This window comes from Cheilinus undulatus, linkage group 20 (assembly GCF_018320785.1).
Source record: "Cheilinus undulatus linkage group 20, ASM1832078v1, whole genome shotgun sequence".
Taxonomy (NCBI): Eukaryota; Metazoa; Chordata; class Actinopteri; order Labriformes; family Labridae; genus Cheilinus; species Cheilinus undulatus.
The window spans coordinates 41,206,923-41,231,070 of NC_054884.1; the positions used below are offsets into that span (position 1 = coordinate 41,206,923).

General features: G+C 34.5%; 1 pseudogene; it reads left to right on the forward strand.

Moving 5' to 3' along the window:
• The window catches only part of LOC121528807, a 44,196-nt pseudogene extending 20,880 nt beyond the window's left edge, over window positions 1-23,316 (forward strand).
• Window positions 23,317-24,148: the final 832 nt, after the last annotated feature.

A 24,148-nucleotide genomic window follows, 5' to 3' on the forward strand; every position in this document is an offset into this window, starting at 1 on the left:
TTCAGAATTGGGCCCCTGCTGTGATTGAGTTTGACATTTCTGCTCTACGGGGTCATAGAGGACATTTGTCAACTCTTCCCCATGATTATGGTTGTATGATCCAGAGTGAGGGAATAAAGGCTCAGTGAACCTTTGCAAGTTAGACTTTTCCACAATATTGTAATATTTTTAGAGGGTGCATTTTTTTATTTCTATGACCTGTGAGCAGGTTTGATCAGTCGCTTTAGATCAGGGCTTTTCAGTGAGTGTGTGAGAGTGATCCATTCGGTGGACCCCCACCCACAAAAAGGATTCAAATTAACAACATTTCAAACATTTATGTCTGATATTTAAACATTTTTGACATTCATATTTTGGATATTTTGGTTTGCAAATGTCCTTAAACATCTGCCTTTCCCTCTTACTCAGTTATAATGCCATTAAATACCCCTTTTTCATTTTTTGGGCCATTTTACCACTTCTTTGTGCTTCTTTTTCCCCATTTTTTCCACTTTTATCCCATTTTGCCCTTTTTAACCTTTTTGTCCATTTAAGCTACCCCTCATCATTTTATATCCCTTTTTATCCCAGTTTTTTTGCTCATATTTGCAACGTCTTTTTGCCACTTTTATCCCATTTTTTGCCCTTTTTTTCTTTTTTTACCAGTTTTTGCCACTTTATGCCCATTTAAACAACCCTTTGCCATGACATACCACTTGTTTCCTCTTTTTTTGCCCATTTTTGCCACTCTTGACTGATTTTTGCCCATTTTTAGTCACTTTCCACTCATTTTTTTGTCACTTCTCACATATTTTTGCTACTTTCTGACCGTTTTTGCACTTTCCCTCCCCATTTCCACCCATCTTTTACTGCTTTTTGACCATTTTTGCCACCTTTAACCTGTTTTTATTGCTACTTCAAGCTGTTTTGCCTCTTTTCACCTCTTAGATTGTGTATTTTCAGTCATGTGGCTCTTTGGTTGAGTAACACCGCTCTATAGCACAGTCCTTTCAGTAACTATAAGTTTATCCATTTAGCTCCATGCACAGCAGAGGTTAGCAAAGCAAATCACATTTTTCTGGTTTATGGTTCCCAGTTCCCCTGAAGCTCTGTGGCGCCCCCCAGGGGAGGCCTGCCTCACACTTTGAAAACCACTGCTGTAGATTGTTCATTAACCCTTTAGAGATCCTGGGGACGTTTGTGCCATTCCATGTTTTTATTAAAGCCATTCTGGCTGTGATGAATGGATGAAGCTCTGATTTGACAGAGGATATTCATTTTAAAGAAATGTTCTCAGTTCCTTGAATTAGCCTAAAATAGCTAAGCTACAGGACCAAAAATGTCCTATTGAAAACCTTTGAAAATGACATTTTTGATCGTACAGTTATCTTCACATAGACTCATGCATTTCTTTATGTGAAAATTTCATTTTGGACTACTGGCCTTCAATTTATGATTTTTATATCTGTCCACCAGATGGCACTACTTGTACTTATTAAATAAAAAGTCTTAAACTTCTTCACTTTAGATGAGATGAATCTAAAATATCTGGACGTGTTTTTTCATGGTATTCTAATGTTTTGTATGTAGTGTTGCAGGTTTGATCAGTCGTACAGAGGATTTATGCTGTTTTTGTTTTCTGAGCCATATTGATCTGGTTTTTGTCAGTTGCATTGTGTGCATGATTTGCAGCTGTTTTTTTCTCCAGATAATGCAATAATTGTTTCTTTGCATGGAGAATTCTACACCCCAGTGTTGCAGATTGTTGTTTTTTTCTAGCACAGTCTCCCTGAACTCGCTGTAGAATATTCTAGCCGACATTTAAACCCTCAGATTGTTTGTCGTCCTCTCCTGTTGACCTGTTCCCTCCTCGTGACGCTCAGTTAAACACACACCTGCCCTGCTGACACCAACAGGTGACGACTGTAAGGAGAAACAGCGCTCAGAGGTCGGGGCCGTCTCCCCGGCTCCCTCTTCGTGGTCTTCAGTGGCTTCATGTTTGTGTGGGCTGGTTTGGAGCGCTGCTGTCTTCACAGGTTCAAAAACTCTCCTCACAGTTTTCTAACACATGTCCACTTTAAAAAACTCAACAACAACCTACAGGTGCTTTCACATCAGGCGCCCAGATCAGAGCTCACTTTGCAACCAGGCCTGAGTCTGCTGGGAGAGTTGGTGTCAAAGACCGACTCAGTTAATCAGAAAATAATCAAAACTGACATTTACAACAACTGTCGTAAACCTGCCGTGTCGGTTATTTAGTTTTTTCCTTGCAATTCTCTCTCTATTAATGTACCCCTGTTAAAAACACGACTGACCATGTAGTCACGTGACACAGGCCATGTAGCCGGTCTGGAAACTCCAAAAAGAAGTAGTCACATGACACCGCCCCATCCAGTCCACTTTGGCACAGACTTTTGCAGGGATCAATGTTTTATTAGATTTAGCTTTGATTATGTTCTTGAAATGCACAAGGTTGATTATCAACCTTTGAAATGCACAAAATGTCAGTTATGTTCAGAAGTTATCCAAATATTTACAGCACAAACCGAGTGGAGAGTGGGATAATCAAGGTACACTCAGGTCATAACCTGAGGTTGCCATTGTCCCTTAGTGGTGGGCGGTAAACTGGTATCAGTACTGTCACCGGTAAAATTCCTGCCACAGAATTGATTTTTGCCACACAAGCCTCAGTGGTTTGACTTTGTGCTTGTGCTGTTGAACCCATGCAAGGCTGAACCGATGTAAACATTAGCATAGCAGAGAGATGAGTGACAGAGAACGGCTTCATCTGAGTCTAGCGTTATGATCAGAACATCACTCTCTCCTGCCACTATACTTAACGTGCAGCTCTGTAAACGGGTAAAACTGGGAGTTTTTCCCTCTCCAGGTTTGATGTCTGTAATAACGGGGACATGGCGACTGTGGTTGGAGAGTGGATCCGTCTGTATCTAACAGCCAATGTGTGGTCGAATAATCTCCTTTTTTCAAGCGATGGTGGGTAGCCAACAGAACGGCCTAGCGGGCTGTGACTATACGACTAATCAGTAGAACCGTCAATGCCAAGTCAACCAAGCGTCCCAACAGCTGATGCCTAGTTGGCTAACTGTTTTAAGTGGTGAGGGGCAGTCGGCCAAGTGTCCCAACAGACCAGTGTTCATTTTCATTTCAGATTTAGTCTCTAAATGAAATGTCTTTTAGTTTTAGTCACTTTTTAGTCATTTCTACCCTTTTTAGTTTTAATCTAGTTTTAGTCGACGTAAACTCAAGACATTTTGGTCTAGTTTTAGTCCATAAAACGTCCTCACATTTATTGCAAGCATTTATTCTCTTGCCTAAATCCCGTACCAAATCATGGCAGTGTGTTCTCTGCACAGATACAGATGCATTGTTTTTTGACAGATTTACCAACAGTGGACAAATATCACAGATTTTGAATGTCTGACAAAAACTGCATTACATTTTAGTCTACTGTTAATCATCTTGACAAGAACTAAACTCAGTTTTTGTCAGTTTTAGTCATCATAGATCTATTTTTGTTAGTTTTGGTCTAGTTTTTGTCATGGAATAAAAGGCTGTCGACAAATAGTTTTAGTCATAGTTTTAGGTGACAAAATTAACACTGTAATAGACGGTGTCTAGTTGACTAATCACTTCAAGCAGCAATGGTCAGCTAATCAAATGGCCCAATATCCGATGACCCGTCAAGTGATCGCTTAAAATGTGAACAGCCCACTTTTATTTTGGCAGGTCTTCCTTGACTCAAGTGCTGTTCTTCTTCTGTTCAGTAATCAGAATCAGCACACCTTAAATACACATTATTGCTATCAGGTTCCAGTGTTTTGATAGAACAGAGGCTGTAAATGTGCCAGAAACCCTCAGAGTTGGACTGAAAAATGTCTTAGTCCTGAACCATTTAACATTTTATAAAGAGGACATTAAATCAGATAAAATTCAGTCATCTGATCATTTTACTTCTTCCTCCTCCTGTTACTGATCAGTCTTCTCACCCTGGCTCCTCTCTACCTCCCTAGCATCGTCTCTCCTCCAGCTGACTCTCAGAGCCGCCTCGCTCCTCTGGCCTCTCACCAAAAGCGTCTTTTGTGCTTCTGTGAGCGCTGGACGCGCTGCAGGTTAATGCCGTCCCGCCCTGTGTGCGTTTGATGGAAACTCTCCTGATTGGTTCCTGGTCTCTGCTTGTGTTGCAGCATGCTGGTGCCGAAGCTCTCCGGGTTTTGTTAGCTAGTTTTATTTTCCCTGCTGTTTCTTCAGCTGTAGTGGGTAACCTCTCCTTCTAACCATCATAGCCGTCTTTTTCCCTCTCCTCTTTCTCTGCCGCCTGCTGACGTGTTTCTGCCGGGTCCTCTGGTCAAAATAAATGTGCGGTTATTTAAAGCTTGTGTTTTTGTGTGTTTTTAGGTAAATCAGCTGCTGATGTTTACTCGTGGCTCAGCAGACGATGGCGCCACATGAACACCAGCCTCCCTCTAAACAGGCAAGTTAGATTGTTCATTAACCCATTAGAGATCCTGGGGACGTTTGTGCCATTCCATGTTTTTATTTAAGCCATTCTGGCTGTGATGAGTAGATGAAGCTTGATTTGACAGAGGATATTCATTTTAAAGAAATGGTCTCAGTTTCTTAAATTAGCCTAAAATAGCTAAGCTACACAAAAACCGACTCACTTGCTCCTCAGGACCAAAAATGTCCCATTGAAAACGTTTGAAATGACATCTTTGATCCTACAGTTATCGCCACATAGACTCATGCATTCCTTTATGTAAAGATTTCATTTTGGACTACTAGCCTTCAATTTATAATTTTTATATTTATCCACCAGATGGCGCTACTTTTACTTATTCAAAGCATGCTGTCAGTTTTCCCACTCTTTACTGTTTTCTGCGAGGGTGCCTTACTACTGACTGTTTCTGTTTCTATTGATGCTTGATTTTTAACAAACTGTTGGTAAAAGCAGCTTCAGCCTTTAAATCAGACTGATGTCCTCTCTGCACATTAAAAACCTGCCTGTCACACATTTATGAGAATATTTTGGTGTTTTTAGAGCGGATAAATGTGGATGGTTACTATTGAATATGAGTCTTTGCTAAAGAAATGTGCACTGTTTGTTTTAATGCGGTCGTTTTAAATCATTAAGTTTATCCCCAACATTGAATTATATGTAATGCAAGCGAGCTCCAGTGACAGAATCATTGTGCTTAATCTCCTGGCAGCATTTTCCTCGTCGCCGTGCTCCTTTTTTCTCTCATTGAGATGAAGAACAAGGAGAGAGGGAGATGACGAGGCATCAGGAGTGTCTGACAGGGAGATTTTCCTCCACTTCTCCTGCTCTGCAGAGCTTGTTTTACACTGTGGAGATGGTTTTTTATTTATAATCATGGGCGTAGCACGGGGGGGGCTACTGATTTCCAGGGCCCACAGTAGGGAGGAGCCTTTGAGATGCCAGTATGGAAGCCCATTTATGCCAAATAAAAAAGCAAAAATGTGAAAGTACGGCAATTCTTGAAAAAAAAATCTTAAGTCATTATTACGAGATAAAAAGTCATTATTATAAGAAAAAGTTAAAATTATGAGTTAAAAATTCTTAATTATGAGATAAAATTAGGAGATGAAAATTCCAAGAAAAAATCATAATTGACTGAATGACTTCTCATATTTTTTTATTTTTTCATATAATTACTGTTTTCTTCTCATAATTTTAACTTTTTATCTCATAATTATGACATTTCACCTCAAAATTTTGACTTTTTATCTTACAATTATGACTTTTATTATTTTGACTTGTCTCCCATACTTTTGTCTTTTTCTCTCATAAAAATGACTTAGGATTTTTTGTCAAGAATTACTGTACCTTCACATTTAAAAATTCATAATTATGAGATAAAAATACATAATTGACAGAATGACTTTTTATCACATAACTTACTTTTTATCTAATAATTATAACTTTGACTTTTATGTCATACTTTTGTCTTTTTAACTCATAATTTTGACTTTTTCTCTCATAATAATAACTTAGGATTTCTTTTGTCAAGAATTGCTGTACTTTCACATTTAAAATTCATAATTATGAGATAAAAATGAATAATTGACTGATTGACTTTTTATCACATAACTGGCTTTTTATCTAATAATTTTGATTTTATCCAAAAATTATGACCTATGATTCTTTTTTTTATTTCCTTACTTCCACTTTTTTTTTTTGAGATGCAGAAATGGGCTTCAGTAAGCCTACAATGAAAAGTGTGTTTTTATTTTTTATTTTTTTTTAATAATTAGTGTAGTTATTGAATCTAAAGTGGCTAAATGAATGGGTCAACAGACTGAAATTTGTATCAAATAGAGTAAAGTACAATTCTGGGGGGGCCCTCTCTTAAAAATGTCTAAATAGTGTGGTCCAGTACTAGAAAATAATGCAAGTAAATTTAATTTAACCATAGTAAAAATATTGCTCAGAAATAGGGAAATTATGCTTGAAAAATGTATCAAAATGCATAAATATTAGTAAAAAAAGATGCAACATTTTTTGCTTAGCTAGCTGCTAAGGGGAGCCCTGTGTAGTATTCTTTCTGGGGACCCTAAATCCTGAACTACGACCCTGTTGATAATATCATCCGTGTTTAAATGTAACTTCAGTGTTCATGGAGACAAAAGTCCTCAGCTCAAAGCCGTCAAAGTGTCCTTACGGCAAAGCTCAACACTTCTCTGCTTTCAGAATAAGAGGGCTAAACGTTGTACCTGTCAAACTTTGCCAGGATTGCCAGCAACATCTGCATGTTTTCCACGCCCCAACCACACAAATTAAAGTTATTGTCGAGATTTTTGTTGCTTTGTAGCAGAATTTTTGCCCTGAAACGTCTGTATTCTTTAAAACAACGGCCTGTAAGGTAATCAGCAGGGCTGAGTTGGGTTGATGTTGTGATTGAGAGACTCTCGGTACTGTACATTTAAGAAAAATGAACATTAGTGTTGTGAACGGTAGTTTATTCAAAGTTCAGGCTTGAGTTAGATTATTTTTTCCTGCTAAGCATCTATAAACAACCTGAAAGATGATTTTTGTTTTCCTTTCTGCAGGTTTCTCCAACTCCTCGTGCTGCTCCTCCCTCTGCTGCTCCTCTTCAGTAGGTTCATGCCCGCTTTAGCTACTTTCACACTGCCTCTCTTTTCCGTGTCTGTTACGCCTTCGTTCCGCAACGCCGTTCTGCATGAAAGCCACCGTTCCGCAATGGGGGGTCGATCACGTCCCACCTCTGATCCGGATCGAGAGGTAGTATCAGAGCCGTAACAAACTTTTCCGCAACGAGTGTGAAAGGATGTCACGGCATCCCGCGACGTCGAGTGTGCGCTGCTGTCTCCATAAATGGGAGATTTAAAAACCAGCGCGGATTAATCGAGCCGCATTTAATCGGAGAAAACAACAGCGGGATAAAACAAAGAATAATGTGGATTAACTGGAGAGACTGAGGTTAGAGAGCTGATCACACTCTGTACAGGAGAGGAGAGAGCAGACACATCTCTGCTCACAGCAGCGTCTGAAAAGTGCCACGATGTGTTCAAGTGAGCTCGGTACTCTGAAGTTTCCGACCTCTGACGTAAATACATGCGCTGTGACCCTGCTTAAAGTCGGATGTCCAACTCAGAAACATGGAGGAAAAAAAGTCTATTGGATCTAATCGATCAAAATGAATGTTATTTTCCCCGTAGTTCATTTGGAAAATTTGAACTGAGAAATCCAGAGTTTTGAGTTTCATAAGAAGCAGCAGCATGGGCAGCGGCTGCCATCTGATTACGGGACGCTGGGGTGTGTGTGTAAGCGTGGGCGTGCGTGGCTCTGTTACACCTTTGTGTGAATTGCTCGTTGCAGAACAGAGACGGGGATTCCTTTTCACCTTTATTGCAGAATCTCTGCGTTAAAACGGCTTTTGTCTCTGTGTTTCATGGCTGATCAAAGATCTGGTTTATTAAATACTGGGGCGCACTCACATTAGGCGGTCTGTGTCATGCCTAAACATGTTTGACTCCAGTTTATTTGACTAGTGTAAGTCCTTTTAGCAGTTTTATTTTAGGTGAGACAGAAGTCCAAACAGATGTGTTTTGGTCTTCTTCAGCGTTGTGAACAAAGAATTTAGGATTTAAGAAAAGGGGGCGATGACTTTTCTCATAGAAGGTCTGATGGCTCTGTTCCTTAAGTAAATAAAATTATTTAAAAACACTTCAGTATTTCCTCAGGCCAGTATCAGAGCTCCCTTCATGCCTGCTGTTTCCTCACACATCTCCTCCCCCCTCCAGGTCTGTGTTGGTTTGGTCCAGCCAGTCTGCACTCCTGTCTTCCAGCCGTGAAGCTCACAGAGTGGAGCTCCGTTCTCCCCGACGCCCCCATCCTGTCCTCCATCTACAGCTCCAGTTACCCACAGAGCCCACCAGCAGAGGGCGCTGTGGACCAGAGGGCGGAGGAGCAGACTTACGAGGAGCCGGTCCACAGTCAGCCTCCTCCTGCTGATGCTGAGAGGGAAGAGGTGAGAGAAAGGCGACTGACCTCATAAAACAAATACATAAACTCACCTCTTAAAAACAGATATGAGGAAAGGAGCCTGACAGTCATATGTGTTGGATCAGTAGCATTGGTGTTAGCATCCTGTCCAACAGTTCCCTCATTCTGGAGCATTTTTATGGCTTTTTTTTCTTCTTTTAACATTTTTGCCACTCAGTAACCAATCTTCACCACTTTTTCAACCCATTTTTGCCACCTTTAAACTGCTTTTCACCATTTTTCTTGCCTTTTTGCCACTTTTAGCCAGTTTTTGGCCACTTTAACCAATTTATGCCAAATTCTGCCTTTAATTTGCATTTCTTTTAATAATTTCCTTAAAGTTCTTCTGTTGTGAGGCACCTGAAAGCAGCCTTTTTTAATCTGATGGATATTTTTCATGTTTTTGTGACATTTTTCACCCAAGAATTCTTAAATTACTGATAAAATCTCTAAAACTCTCAGCCATCTGCCGTATAAATCACGTGTCTCTTTAATCAGAAGTGTGATGTCTAAGTTTCTGTTCGCAGTCAGGCTTGGCGGCGGCGGAAGAGTCTGAGCGTCTCGTCCGTCTGGAGCGGAGTCTTACGGCGCTGTGGGAGCGGGTGGAGGCCGGCGGGCGGCGTGCGGAGCAGAGACACAAAGAGGTTCTCCGTCTGTACGCAGACCTGCAGCAGCAGACGGTCTCCGGGCGGAGGGACGGAGACGAGGAGAAGAGGTGGCTGAGTGAGCTGATGGAGACGCAGCTGCAGCCAATCAGGACGCGAGTGGAGGAGGAGAGGCGGAGCAGGGAGCAGGTGAGACGCCTACAATTCTGATCTACACAACTGAATTCTCTTTAGTTCATCCTAATGGATCAAAAGTTCAAAAACACGCTGAAATGAAGCTTTAACTCCAGTAGTCTGTTAAAGAGTCTTCTAACCTGAAACTTCAGGGCTGATTCCTTAGAGTCAGTCCCAAAGCATGCTGGGAGTCTGAGTTTCTTCATGTTTGTGTCTCGTAGACTCGTCAGGAGGACTTGTTGCAGCAGCAGAGCGAGTCGACTCGTCTGGATGAGCTGGAGAGGAAGCTGCAGAGTCTGGCTGCAAGAACTCAGGTACCTAACAAACATTAGAGCAATTATACCCAGCATGCACTGCAGACTGAGGGGGCAGAGCTATACAGGCACTCGCAGGCACTCACAGTGGAGGCTGATGAGAGAGACAGGGTCTGTTTACTGAAAAAACTCAACAGAGGAATGTTCTCTGTTTAAACTAATGCAGATATTTCAGAGCAATAAATCTACGGACTAAATCTTTAACCTCCTAAGACGCTCTGCGCACATATGAGGACTTTACTTTCTGGCTTTACATCAAAATATCAGCAATTTCTGCTATTAAATTTAAATTTTACTTTTACTATCAAAATGAAAACTGTCTGTAATGCCCATTTAAGTTTAAATTGTTCATTTGAAATATTTGGAGAATTTGATTTAATTTTTTTAATGTTTATTCAGGGAGTATATCTTATATGTATATTGTATATTTTTAGAGCTTTAGTGGAAGTGCATTTTTTTTTCTTAAATTTTAATCATTTTGGGTTAATTTAGGAAATTTATTTGTAATTTTTTTATGCTTTTTATTTATTCATTTTTACGGTGGCATATTGCATTCACTTGAAAACAAAAAAGAAAAAAATCCTGTTTTTATGACATAAATATCAGGAAACAGGAAATTCAAAAATAAATAAATTTCCTGTTTTTATGAGATGGTATCTCATAAACAGAAAAATAAATTTTAAAAAATCTGTTTTCATGAGATAGTTATGTCATAAAAACAGGGGGATTTTTTTTTTAACTTTTTGCATCACATTTGAATTATATACAAAGAAAGAAAGTAAAAAAGAAAAGAAAAATAAAAGGAAGTAAAGTTTAAATTCATATACACCTACATAAATATTTGTCCAAATTCATCCAGATCTAAGAAGAAGAGAAAAAAAATCAAGTATTATTTTATCATTCATGTTGCCTGGAGTGTAGTTTGTAGGGTTAGTTTTTGTAACTTTGGAGAAATTTTATTTAAATTATTTGTCGAAATTTTACTTTGAAATTTTTAGGTATGCTCATGGATCCTTGGGACATCTATTTTTCAATTTTTGGAATTTGAATGGGAAGTGGGAAGTGCATTATCCTTTGAAAATTGTGGAATTTAGTAGGATTTTCAAAGTAATTTATTGGTGTTTTGGGGGGAATTTTCCATCATTTTTCGTGGAACCTTAGGGAATATAATTTCGTGTTTACTTTTGAGAATTTTTCAGGCATGTAAATAGAACTTTGGAGGATTTTTTCTTTAATATTTAGGCTTTTTCATTAAGTTTCATTAAGTATTTAAAGAAGTTAAGAGGGTTTTTATGGATACTTAAAAAAAAACTGTTTTTCAGAACTTTCACAGAAACTTGATCGTGATCATATTGGACTTAATTTTTACTTTCTGTTCAGAGTCGAGGCTGAGCTTTCAGACGTGTGAGGTCCAGATCATCCCAAACAGAAGCTCAGGTCTCAGAGGTTCAGATTAGTCTCTGTGTGCCGTGGTGACGGTTTGGTGCTTAGATCAGGATTTAGAATCTGACGCTTAACTTCAGATCTTTAGTGCGTGTATAAGCGTTGGTATAAGTGGATTCTTATTTCTGCTCCTTTACATTCACATCTGAAGATGTTGCATTTCAGTTATAGATGAATAAGAATAATGAGTATAAATCTGTTATTAAAGGGTTTTAAATAAGAATAAAGAGTATAAATCTGTTATTAAAGGGTTTTAAATAAGAATGAATATAAATCTGTTATTAAAGGGTTTTAAATAAGAATAAAGAGTATAAATCTGTTATTAAAGGGTTTTAAATAAGAATGAATATAAATCTGTTATTAAAGGGTTTTAAATAAGAATAAAGAGTATAAATCTGTTATTAAAGGGTTTTAAATAAGAATGAATATAAATCTGTTATTAAAGGGTTTTAAATAAGAATAAAGAGTATAAATCTGTTATTAAAGGGTTTTAAATAAGAATAAAGAGTATAAATCTGTTATTAAAGGGTTTTAAATAAGAATAAAGAGTATAAATCTGTTATTAAAGGGTTTTAAATAAGAATAAAGAGTATAAATCTGTTATTAAAGAGTTTTAAATAAGAATGAGTATAAATCTGTTATTAAAGGGTTTTAAATAAGAATAAAGAGTATAAATCTGTTATTAAAGGGTTTTAAATAAGAATGAATATAAATCTGTTATTAAAGGGTTTTAAATAAGAATAAAGAGTATAAATCTGTTATTAAAGGGTTTTAAATAAGAATAAAGAGTATAAATCTGTTATTAAAGGGTTTTAAATAAGAATGAATATAAATCTGTTATTAAAGGGTTTTAAATAAGAATAAAGAGTATAAATCTGTTATTAAAGGGTTTTAAATAAGAATAAAGAGTATAAATCTGTTATTAAAGGGTTTTAAATAAGAATGAATATAAATCTGTTATTAAAGGGTTTTAAATAAGAATAAAGAGTATAAATCTGTTATTAAAGGGTTTTAAATAAGAATGAATATAAATCTGTTATTAAAGGGTTTTAAATAAGAATAAAGAGTATAAATCTGTTATTAAAGGGTTTTAAATAAGAATGAATATAAATCTGTTATTAAAGGGTTTTAAATAAGAATAAAGAGTATAAATCTGTTATTAAAGGGTTTTAAATAAGAATAAAGAGTATAAATCTGTTATTAAAGGGTTTTAAATAAGAATGAATATAAATCTGTTATTAAAGGGTTTTAAATAAGAATAAATAGTATAAATCTGTTATTAAAGGGTTTTAAATAAGAATAAAGAGTATAAATCTGTTATTAAAGGGTTTTAAATAAGAATGAATATAAATCTGTTATTAAAGGGTTTTAAATAAGAATAAAGAGTATAAATCTGTTATTAAAGGGTTTTAAATAAGAATGAATATAAATCTGTTATTAAAGGGTTTTAAATAAGAATAAAGAGTATAAATCTGTTATTAAAGGGTTTTAAATAAGAATAAAGAGTATAAATCTGTTATTAAAGAGTTTTAAATAAGAATGAGTATAAATCTGTTATTAAAGGGTTTTAAATAAGAATGAATATAAATCTGTTATTAAAGGGTTTTAAATAAGAATAAAGAGTATAAATCTGTTATTAAAGGGTTTTAAATAAGAATAATGAGTATAAATCTGTTATTAAAGGGTTTTAAATAAGAATGAATATAAATCTGTTATTAAAGGGTTTTAAATAAGAATAAAGAGTATAAATCTGTTATTAAAGGGTTTTAAATAAGAATGAATATAAATCTGTTATTAAAGGGTTTTAAATAAGAATAAAGAGTATAAATCTGTTATTAAAGGGTTTTAAATAAGAATAATGAGTATAAATCTGTTATTAAAGGGTTTTAAATAAGAATAATGAGTATAAATCTGTTATTAAAGGGTTTTAAATAAGAATAAAGAGTATAAATCTGTTATTAAAGGGTTTTAAATAAGAATAATGAGTATAAATCTGTTATTAAAGGGTTTTAAATAAGAATAAAGAGTATAAATCTGTTATTAAAGGGTTTTAAATAAGAATGAGTATAAATCTGTTATTAAAGGGTTTTAAATAAGAATAATGAGTATAAATCTGTTATTAAAGGGTTTTAAATAAGAATAAAGAGTATAAATCTGTTATTAAAGGGTTTTAAATAAGAATAAAGAGTATAAATCTGTTATTAAAGAGTTTTAAATAAGAATGAGTATAAATCTGTTATTAAAGGGTTTTAAATAAGAATAAAGAGTATAAATCTGTTATTAAAGGGTTTTAAATAAGAATGAATATAAATCTGTTATTAAAGGGTTTTAAATAAGAATAAAGAGTATAAATCTGTTATTAAAGGGTTTTAAATAAGAATGAATATAAATCTGTTATTAAAGGGTTTTAAATAAGAATAAAGAGTATAAATCTGTTATTAAAGGGTTTTAAATAAGAATGAATATAAATCTGTTATTAAAGGGTTTTAAATAAGAATAAAGAGTATAAATCTGTTATTAAAGGGTTTTAAATAAGAATAAAGAGTATAAATCTGTTATTAAAGAGTTTTAAATAAGAATGAGTATAAATCTGTTATTAAAGGGTTTTAAATAAGAATGAATATAAATCTGTTATTAAAGGGTTTTAAATAAGAATAAAGAGTATAAATCTGTTATTAAAGGGTTTTAAATAAGAATGAATATAAATCTGTTATTAAAGGGTTTTAAATAAGAATAAAGAGTATAAATCTGTTATTAAAGGGTTTTAAATAAGAATAAAGAGTATAAATCTGTTATTAAAGAGTTTTAAATAAGAATGAGTATAAATCTGTTATTAAAGGGTTTTAAATAAGAATGAGTATAAATCTGTTATTAAAGGGTTTTAAATAAGAATGAATATAAATCTGTTATTAAAGGGTTTTAAATAAGAATAAAGAGTATAAATCTGTTATTAAAGGGTTTTAAATAAGAATAAAGAGTATAAATCTGTTATTAAAGGGTTTTAAATAAGAATAAAGAGTATAAATCTGTTATTAAAGGGTTTTAAATAAGAATGAATATAAATCTGTTATTAAAGGGTTTTAAATAAGAATAAAGAGTATAAATCTGTTATTAAAGGGTTTTAAATAAGAATGAATATAAATCTGTTATTAAAGGGTTTTAAATAAGAATAAAGAGTATAAATCTGTTATTAAAGGGTTTTAAATAAGAATAAAGAGTATAAATCTGTTATTAAAGGGTTTTAAATAAGAATAATGAGTATAAATCTGTTATTAAAGGGTTTTAAATAAGAATAAAGAGTATAAATCTGTTATTAAAGGGTTTTAAATAAGAATAAAGAGTATAAATCTGTTATTAAAGGGTTTTAAATAAGAATAAAGAGTATAAATCTGTTATTAAAGGGTTTTAAATAAGAATAAAGAGTATAAATCTGTTATTAAAGGGTTTTAAATAAGAATAAAGAGTATAAATCTGTTATTAAAGGGTTTTAAATAAGAATAAAGAGTATAAATCTGTTATTAAAGGGTTTTAAATAAGAATAAAGAGTATAAATCTGTTATTAAAGGGTTTTAAATAAGAATAAAGAGTATAAATCTGTTATTAAAGGGTTTTAAATAAGAATAATGAGTATAAATCTGTTATTAAAGGGTTTTAAATAAGAATAAAGAGTATAAATCTGTTATTAAAGGGTTTTAAATAAGAATAATGAGTATAAATCTGTTATTAAAGGGTTTTAAATAAGAATAATGAGTATAAATCTGTTATTAAAGGGTTTTAAATAAGAATAATGAGTATAAATCTGTTATTAAAGGGTTTTAAATAAGAATAATGAGTATAAATCTGTTATTAAAGGGTTTTAAATAAGAATAAAGAGTATAAATCTGTTATTAAAGGGTTTTAAATAAGAATAAAGAGTATAAATCTGTTATTAAAGGGTTTTAAATAAGAATAAAGAGTATAAATCTGTTATTAAAGAGTTTTAAATAAGAATAAAGAGTATAAATCTGTTATTAAAGAGTTTTAAATAAGAATGAGTATAAATCTGTTATTAAAGGGTTTTAAATAAGAATAAAGAGTATAAATCTGTTATTAAAGAGTTTTAAATAAGAATAAAGAGTATAAATCTGTTATTAAAGAGTTTTAAATAAGAATGAGTATAAATCTGTTATTAAAGGGTTTTAAATAAGAATAAAGAGTATAAATCTGTTATTAAAGGGTTTTAAATAAGAATAATGAGTATAAATCTGTTATTAAAGGGTTTTAAATAAGAATAAAGAGTATAAATCTGTTATTAAAGGGTTTTAAATAAGAATAAAGAGTATAAATCTGTTATTAAAGGGTTTTAAATAAGAATAATGAGTATAAATCTGTTATTAAAGGGTTTTAAATAAGAATAAAGAGTATAAATCTGTTATTAAAGGGTTTTAAATAAGAATAATGAGTATAAATCTGTTATTAAAGGGTTTTAAATAAGAATGAATATAAATCTGTTATTAAAGGGTTTTAAATAAGAATAAAGAGTATAAATCTGTTATTAAAGGGTTTTAAATAAGAATGAATATAAATCTGTTATTAAAGGGTTTTAAATAAGAATAAAGAGTATAAATCTGTTATTAAAGGGTTTTAAATAAGAATAAAGAGTATAAATCTGTTATTAAAGGGTTTTAAATAAGAATAAAGAGTATAAATCTGTTATTAAAGGGTTTTAAATAAGAATGAGTATAAATCTGTTATTAAAGGGTTTTAAATAAGAATAATGAGTATAAATCTGTTATTAAAGGGTTTTAAATAAGAATAAAGAGTATAAATCTGTTATTAAAGGGTTTTAAATAAGAATAATGAGTATAAATCTGTTATTAAAGGGTTTTAAATAAGAATAATGAGTATAAATCTGTTATTAAAGGGTTTTAAATAAGAATAAAGAGTATAAATCTGTTATTAAAGGGTTTTAAATAAGAATAAAGAGTATAAATCTGTTATTAAAGAGTTTTAAATAAGAATGAGTATAAATCTGTTATTAAAGGGTTTTAAATAAGAATAAAGAGTATAAATCTGTTATTAAAGGGTTTTAAATAAGAATAAAGAGTATAAATCTGTTATTAAAGGGTTTTAAATAAGAATAAAGAGTATAAATCTGTTATTAAAGGGTTTTAAATAAGAATAAAGAGTATAAATCTGTTATTAAAGGGTTTTAAATAAGAATAAAGAGTATAAATCTGTTATTAAAGGGTTTTAAATAAGAATGAGTATAAATCTGTTATTAAAGGGTTTTAAATAAGAATAAAGAGTATAAATCTGTTATTAAAGGGTTTTAAATAAGAATAAAGAGTATAAATCTGTTATTAAAGGGTTTTAAATAAGAATGAGTATAAATCTGTTATTAAAGGGTTTTAAATAAGAATAAAGAGTATAAATCTGTTATTAAAGGGTTTTAAATAAGAATAATGAGTATAAATCTGTTATTAAAGAGTTTTAAATAAGAATGAGTATAAATCTGTTATTAAAGGGTTTTAAATAAGAATAAAGAGTATAAATCTGTTATTAAAGGGGTTTAAATAAGAATAATGAGTATAAATCTGTTATTAAAGGGTTTTAAATAAGAATAAAGAGTATAAATCTGTTATTAAAGGGTTTTAAATAAGAATAAAGAGTATAAATCTGTTATTAAAGGGTTTTAAATAAGAATAAAGAGTATAAATCTGTTATTAAAGGGTTTTAAATAAGAATAATGAGTATAAATCTGTTATTAAAGGGTTTTAAATAAGAATAAAGAGTATAAATCTGTTATTAAAGGGTTTTAAATAAGAATAAAGAGTATAAATCTGTTATTAAAGGGTTTTAAATAAGAATAAAGAGTATAAATCTGTTATTAAAGGGTTTTAAATAAGAATAATGAGTATAAATCTGTTATTAAAGGGTTTTAAATAAGAATAATGAGTATAAATCTGTTATTAAAGGGTTTTAAATAAGAATAATGAGTATAAATCTGTTATTAAAGGGTTTTAAATAAGAATAAAGAGTATAAATCTGTTATTAAAGGGTTTTAAATAAGAATAAAGCTATAAATCTGAATCTCCTTAAATTAATCAGGTAACCTTATCATTAGATAAATCTGTTATTAAAGGGTTTTAAATAAGACCTTTACCTCAGACCATAAATCTGTTATTAGACCATGACCTTTAAATCGAATGACCTTTAATCAGACCATGACCTTTATAATGACCTTTATAGACCAAGACCTGTTACCTTAAAGGGTTTTAAATAAGAATAAAGATAAATCTGTTATTAAAGGGTTTTAAATAAGAATGAGTATAAATCTGTGGTCATTAAAGGGTTTTAATCGAAGTAGAGTGAAGTTTTTGTTGCACTTCCAGATAGCACACCCCTCTCTCACTTAAAGGGTCCTTTAAATAAGAATGAATAAATCTGTTATTAAAGGTTTTAAGACCAATTCTAGTATAAATCTGTTATTAAAGGGTTTTAAATAAGAATGAGTATAAATCTGTTATTAAAGGGTTTTAAATAAGCTGAGTATAAATCTGTTATTAAATTTGAGCAGGAATAAACTCATAGTCCTCTTTTAGTTCCTGTCCAGAATGAAACCCTGTCACTTTTCCTCTTGGCATGTCTTTGAACCTCTCAGTCGTTGGATGACTTTATCCTGTGTCTTAAAGGTGTTTTAAATAAGGCAGTCCCATAAATGCCTGTTATTGGCAGAGGTTTAAATAAGAATTGGAGGCGGCTCTAGAGGATGTGAAGCGGGACGTGGAGGGTCTCTCAGCTTGTATAAATCTGTTATTAAAGGGTTTTAGATGGATAAGCAACAGTGAGAGACACTGTTATTAGACAGGGTTTTAAATAAGAATGAGTATAAATCTGTTATTGAGGTTTTAAATAAGAACAGGAAACTGATCTGGGATCTGCTGTCTCTCAGCTTTCTGCTCAGGTTTCCTCTCAGGTCCGTGAAGAGGTCCATACTCTGCTCTACGGTAACGGGCTGGCATTGAGGGGCGGAGCCTCTGCAGACCTCCCTGACTCCCTCCTGCAGTGGCTCTCCCAGCGGTATGTGAGCGGGGTCGACCTGCAGGGGGCGCTGGCGTCTCTGGAGCACAGCATCCTGCAGAACATCAGCCTGCAGCTGGAGCAGCGCCACAGCGCTGACAGGCTCAGAGAGAGCGTTGTGGACGTCGCTGGGGCTGCTGGGGCCGCCGTCACCAAGGAGGTGGGTTAAGTTGGGTTTATTAGTGGGGATGCTGAGTAAGCATCCACACTATTTATATTCGCGTCGGCCATTTTGTTTTTCTGTACGTTTTTTAGACCCTATCTGCTCTTTCACTCTTTGAGCTCTACTCATCATTCTGAAATCGTTCTATTCAGCTCATGATGGGGCATGATGGCTATGACTTTTCTTATTTATAACTTTAAAAATGTTTGAAATATTTAAAATTTCTGTGAAATTTTTCCCATTCAAATGAATGTTTTTTTGTTTTTTTTTTAAATTGCACTTTTTACAACTCCTCATAACTTTGGCATTTCTTGGGCTATTGCCACTGTTCTACTATCATACTCTTCAGCTCTTTTTAGCTATTTATAATACTTTCTTATTCTATTTATGCTTTTTTTTTTTTAACTATTTTGCTTTTTCTAGAACTAAAATAACATTATTTCAGATGGGCCAGCTCCTTAAATCCTCTAAAACTGTTTCATCTTCTAAGGCTTACAACTTTAGCTCTCTTCCACATACAGACTTCATTTTTGCTTTAAAACATAGACAAACTTTTCAGCTATTTGGGACTGATTCACATTATTGATATCTTTTACAGATTTCTTATTATCACTGATCAAACTTCATGAATATTTGAGCTCTCTCAGACGTTTACAATGGAGGTAAATGAAGAGCCTTAGAGTGATGATGTCACACTTAGAGCACAGAAGCTGTGTGAAATAGAGGCAGAACTTCCCAAACAAACTGCTCTCCTGAAAAAAATATCTGGTCCACGGTTATAATATAAACAACAAAATGTAGCCACACTTCTCCTCTTGCTCACAAAAAAGACTTGAGGTCAAAAGTATCAATGGTTTTGGCACAGTAAGCTTCAAAGTGTGACCGGCATCCCTTCGGAACCACTTTTTTAACTTGCTCTTGAAGCGTGATTTTTCGCTTCCCACACATACAATATATATCATCGCGTTCAGCAACTTCTGCTGATTCTCACGATATCTTTGGATTTCTGCTAGGTCTCACAAGTACAGCTTAAATTGACTTTGAGTGCATGTTCTGGCCACTCAACTCAGTTTTCTGAGCTGCTTTTACAGAGGCTTTCACAGGTGTGACTAATTAGCTTTGATCTCAGCTGTGACTGACAGCTATGATGTCATACAGGCTTCAATCACCATAGCAACCTGGGAGTCATTCAGACACACACGTCACGCATCAGCACATACAAGTGGCTTTAGATTATCGTTTTTTAAAAAGCGCTCATCTGAACAATATTATAAAACAATGTGCTGAAGTGTAAATTTTGAGACAAAATTCTAAATGGCTCTCTTTAAATTTTTTTTTTTTTTACATTTTTCACTAATTAGGTATTGCACTCTTCAGCTTTTATGCAATTTTCAACCATTTTTATGCTTTTAAGCTATCTTTATGCCTTTTAGCTATTTATTCTATTTGTATGCTATTTTCAGCTATTTTTATGCTATTTTCAGGGATTTATGCTATTTTTAGCTGTTTTTACGCTATATAGCTATTTAACGTTATTTTTAGAGATTTTTTTAATGCTGTTTTCAGTGTTTTTATATGCTATTTACAGCTATTATTTAGCTTTTCAGCTATTCAGCAGTTCTTCCACAGTTCAGCTCTCAGCATCCCCACACAATTTCGGCTGAAATTGCATTTGTATCTAGTTTATTCTGAAGAAAGAGTCTGTAGGATGAGGATTAAACAGGTCAAATTCCCTCCTCTCTTCATAAATTTGAAATCCTTGAATATTAGAATGAAAAGATGTCTGATTTTTAAGTTTCCTCCTGGTGATTCTTGAACCTCTCTATTCTCTCCAGGACGTGAATGCGATCGTGACGAACGCGCTGCGTCTGTTTTCTCACGACAGAACCGGCCTGGCCGACTATGCTCTGGAGTCTGGAGGTCAGAGATGTTTTAATCTTTGGATGTCAGACCAGCCCGCCTGGCATCGCTGACTGATTTAAACTAGTTAGAGCAGTGTTACTCAACCAAAGAGCCAAACTGTTGAAAAATACCTTTGCCACAATCTAAGTGTTGTAAAGTGGAAAAAAAGGCTTAAGTAGCATTAAAAATAGAATAAAGGTGGCAAAAATGGGCAAAAAGCAGCAAAAAATGTGTGAAAAGGGGCGAAAATGGGGAGAAAAGTGGGAAAAGGTTTGGAAAATAGCAAAAATGGGTGAGAAATGACAATAAAAAGAGGTAAAGATGACAAAGATGGTCCAAAAGTGGCAAAAATTTGACATCAAATGAGTGGAAATTGACTAAAATGGGCAAAAAGCTGTCAAGAGTGGCAAAAATGGGCAAAAAAATAGGAAACAAGTGGTATGTAATTAAAGGTAGGTTAAATTGGTGTAAAGTGGTGCAAAAGGGCAAAAATGGGAAAAAGTGGCAAAAATGGGCCAAAAATAGAAAATAAGTGTAATTTAATGGCAAAAAATGGGTGAAAAGTGGTGAAAAAGATCAAAAATAGGAAAAAAAGTGGGAAAAATAAGCTGCAAACTTGTGCAACAAAAACAAGAAAACAAATGCTATTTAATGACAAAAATGGCCAAAAAAAATAGAAAATAAGTGTAATTTAATGGCAAAAAAGGGGCTAAAAAGTGTAAAAAACAAAAAAAGTTGGAAAAATAAGCTGCAAAAATGGGTAAAAAAATAGGAAACAAGTGCCATTTAATAGCATAAATGGGCCAAAAATTATGTAAAAGGGCAAAAATAGGATAATAGTGGCAAAAAGAAGTGGCAAAAATGGGCAAAAAATTGTGATAAAGGCAGAAACAAGTGGAATTTAATGGTAAAAGTTAGCTTAAATGGCAAAAAGTGGTGAAAATGGCAAAAAAGTGGAAAGAATTAATTGCAAAAATGGGCAAAAAAATAGGAAACATGTTATATTTAATGGCAAAAGGTCAAAAAGTGGCAAAAAAGGGGAAAAATTGGAAAGAGTGGCAATTTTTTTTTGTTGCAAAAAGGAGTGGCAAAATGGGAAAAGGAAGCTCCAATGGGGGAGAAGTAGCAAAAAAATGGAAAAAAAAAGAATAGAAGTGGCAAAAATTGGATAAAAGTGGAAATAATTTGCCAAAAGAAATGGCAATAATGGGCAAAAACAGGAAACAAGAGATATATAATAGCAAAAGGTAGCTCTAATGGGTGAAAAGTGGTGGAAAATTGTGAAAAAGGCCAAAAAAGTTTCCCTTTCAGGTTTTCTGGGCGAATAATATTTAAAATTGAGACATAAAAGAGACACACGTTGAGTATCACTGAGCTACACAGATAACAGGAAGTGGCTGTAACACGTCTGACCTCTTGCCGTCCTGCAGGGGGCAGCATCCTGAGCACTCGCTGCTCTCAGACGTACGAGACAAAGGCCGCTCTGCTCAGTCTGTTCGGGATTCCTCTTTGGTATTTCTCTCAGTCTCCACGGGTCGTCATCCAGGTAAGACACTCTTCAATCTAAGCAGAAAACAAACATGATTGGTGACTTTTGGGAGAAGTGGGTGGAACTGGCAAGAAGCGAGGGTTTCCCTCAATTCTCGCCAGTTCCACCCACTTTTCCAAAAGTCACCAACAGAGGACAGTCAGCGGTCATGCTCTCTTGTCTCTTTCGTCTCATCCTTTAGCCTGACGTCCACCCGGGAAACTGCTGGGCTTTCAAAGGCTCCACAGGCTTCCTGGTGATCCGGCTCTCTATGAGGATTGTCCCCACCGCCTTCTCCCTGGAACACATTCCCAAAGCGCTGGCGCCGAGCGGGACGCTGCGCAGCGCCCCCAAAGACTTCAGCGTCTATGTAAGAGAGAGAAAGATGGAGGCTGATGGCAGAGAGAAGCTGACTTCGGTTTAACGATGTTCGTTTGTCGTCTTCAGGGTCTGGACGATGAAGGCCAGGAGAGAGGGAAGCTGCTGGGAACGTACACGTACGACGACGACGGTGAATCTCTGCAGACGTATCCTGTTTCCGTGAGTACTGAAACGTTCCAGTATGTAGTCTTTGTCGTTCCAGCCGCCACTTCCTCTGTTTTTCTGAATAGGAGGAGAGCGATGAGGCGTTCCAGATCATCGAGGTCCACGTGCTCTCAAACTGGGGTCACGAGGAGTACACGTGTCTGTACCGCTTCAGAGTGCACGGGACGCCCGCAGACGTCTGACTGGACATTTTAAACACGAACCGGAGACGCAGAGAAACACGTGGATCGTGTCCGCTCGCCGCTCGGTCTGCTGCTACCGTGTTACTGTGCCTGATTTTACCCGTGCACCGAGGCGAGATCGAAAGTCGTCCTGCTCTCCTGTGGAAAGAGGACCGCTGTAAATATTTGTGTTGATATTTTGATATCAGTGTTTGGTTTCTGTGAAAGGTCCGTCATGTTTTGGCCTTTTTATTCGTTATGGCAGAGAGGCGGCGCAGCTGTGAGTGGGGATGTCAGCTTTGTGGTCATAACGTGCTCGCCATGCTGAGAGTTGTTAGTGCGCCTTAAAGTCAACCAACTCCATCTTTAGGCTGTAAGCTGGACTCTCCTCACATCCAGGAGACTCGGCTAACAAACCAAACCTCCAGATTTCTCTATTTGTGTGAATATTGCTCAGAAAAAGACTCGTATATTATCTGTTGCATCCCTAGTTGTCTCTGAGATGACTTTCTCTGTTTAATGATAGAAAAGCCAAAGACTTTCCCACACAAACGTTAATTCCCCCGCTAAAGGGTGACTGTCCTGCCGGGGTTTCTGCTCACAGCGGCTAGCACTGAAATATAAAAACTCACCTTTGGTTGAAAATTTTCAGTGTCAGACTCCTCAGAAGAATCAGATTTCAGCTCACAGGTCTTTATGCACTGATCAACTCACCGTCACAAAGTCTGTACATTTATGAGGTAATTTATTCTTTTGGAGTTACTGAAAACTTTTATTTTTATAATTGATTTTCAGATATTGAACTGTGTTGGGACCATTTTTATACGTCGTATGTATCTTTTTGTTTTTCTATGTGATTTCTGAAGATAATAAAGATGAGGAGGTTTTAAATGAGCAGTTTTTCCTGTCTTTGTTCCTCTGGGCTGGCTGTACACGAGACTGGAGACTGGAGGTCCGTTCGAAAACAGGGCTGGGCAATTAACCGCATATTAGATTAAATCGCAATATGGCGTGGTGCAATATTCAAATTGCAGACAGTGCAATATTTCTTTAACCTGAAAAGTGTCAAAATACCAGTTTGTTCCTATCTTTTTTCTTTCATTATGCTTTATATCAGTGTTTCTCAACCCTGCTCAACCAAAGAGCGACATAAAAAAAATACCTTTGCAAGAGCCACGATCTAAGAAGTGAAAGGTGGCAAAAACGGCTTGAAGTAGCAATAGAAATAAGTTAAAAGTGGCAAAAATGGTCAAAAAGCAACCAAAATGGGTGAAAAGGGGAGGAAAAGTGAAAAGGGGTCAGAAAGTAGCAAAAATGGGTGAGAAGTGGAAAAAAAAAACGAGTTACAGTTGGCATAAAATGGTCAGTCCCGAAACTAAAAAAAAAAGAGTGAAAGTGACTTAAATGGGCAAAAAGCAGTCAAGATTGGCTAAGTGGGCAAAAAGTAGGAAAAAGTGGTATTTAATGACAAAAGGAGCTTAAATGGATGAAAAAGGGCAAAAATAGGATAAAAGTAGCAAAAACTGGGTAAAAAGTTGCAAAAAAGTGTCAAAAGGGGCAAAAAAGTAGGAAAACTGTGGTTTTCAAAGGCAGAAGGTAGCTTAAATGGGTTAAAAGTGGGAAAAAATGGTGAAAAAGGGCAAAAAAGCTTCCCTTATTTAAGGTTTTCTGGGGGAATAATATTTAAAGTGAAGACATAAAAGAGCCACGCGTTAAGTATCGCTGC